The sequence below is a fragment of the Amphimedon queenslandica genome, unplaced genomic scaffold (assembly GCF_000090795.2).
Source record: "Amphimedon queenslandica unplaced genomic scaffold, v1.1 AMPQUscaffold_1110_Cont26875, whole genome shotgun sequence".
NCBI lineage: Eukaryota > Metazoa > Porifera > Demospongiae > Haplosclerida > Niphatidae > Amphimedon > Amphimedon queenslandica.
Window position 1 is genome coordinate 1 of NW_003558542.1, and position 1,110 is coordinate 1,110.

General features: G+C 34.6%; 1 long non-coding RNA gene across 1 annotated transcript; it reads left to right on the forward strand.

Moving 5' to 3' along the window:
• Window positions 1-36: 36 nt before the first annotated feature.
• LOC109593524 (uncharacterized) lies at window positions 37-1,101 on the forward strand. The gene is made up of 3 exons (XR_002191009.1): window positions 37-112; window positions 691-759; window positions 936-1,101. It is a non-coding gene; the product is annotated as an uncharacterized LOC109593524 (long non-coding RNA).
• The last annotated feature ends 9 nt before the right edge of the window (window positions 1,102-1,110 follow it).

Consider the following 1,110-nt stretch of genomic DNA (forward strand, 5'->3'; position numbering starts at 1 on the left):
AATATCACCTCTATTGCTTTTTATTTTATATCCTTAGGAAAACTCAAACGAAATCCTCGCAATAGAAAGAACCATTACAGATTATGAAGGGACTCTGCTATTGGCTCACAGAGTAAGTGTATCATATTACGGTACATGTAGTTATTGTGTTTGGTGTAATCATCTTGGAATGAGAGTCCATCCCAATATGGGCTGTTGTATTAGTTGATTGTATGAATTTTATTGTTCATTGATTGCACAATCTATGTTTTGTGGTGAGTATATTCACTAGACCACACCAGCTAGGACATGTTTACATTGTATCATGTACATGTATGTAGTACATGTTCATGTGTTATATACCATATACAGTATGTCATTGTGTGTGTGAATTTATGTACATGTACATGTGTACATGTACATGTACACATGTACACATGTACATGTGTACATGTGTACATGTGTACATGTCATTTTGTAATATTTTGGGTGGTTGATCAAATTGTAGCTTTGTATAGTTTCCAAATTTTGCATGATCAATTATGGCACAGTGAAAGGTCAGTGGTCATACTTAGTACATGTACTTTATTGTGCTAGTATGACCTTTCAGATCATGTTTTCTGCTGAGCATATTGCCATAAATATATTTATTGCTACTTTATTGTCCTGACAATGAATATAACATCCTTTGAAATCTGCCGTGTCATTTAGAGATTCATTAAGAAAGGGATGCTCCAGAAGTCGTCAAGAAAGGCTCAAACCCCACGGATGTTTTTTTTGGTTAGAAATTTTATGCAACAAAAATACTTGTGCTTTTCCTTCTTATACTGTTATTCCACCTTTTCTCATTTGCTCACACCTATTCTTATAGTTTTTATCCTTTATTCCTCTTTATTCTTTATTCCTATTATATTATATTCCATTGCATTTATCTTTTCCTTTCCATTTACTTCCAGTTCTCAGACATATTGTTGCACACTGAACCAACCGGCCCGTCAACATACAAATTCAAGAACGAGATGAAACTCTGTTCCGTAAGAGTAGAAATACCCAAAGTCTCTCTTGTCCCTTTCTCCTTTGAGCTACTCAGTACCAATAGATCATTCATTCTCTCTGCAAGGTATGTGTATG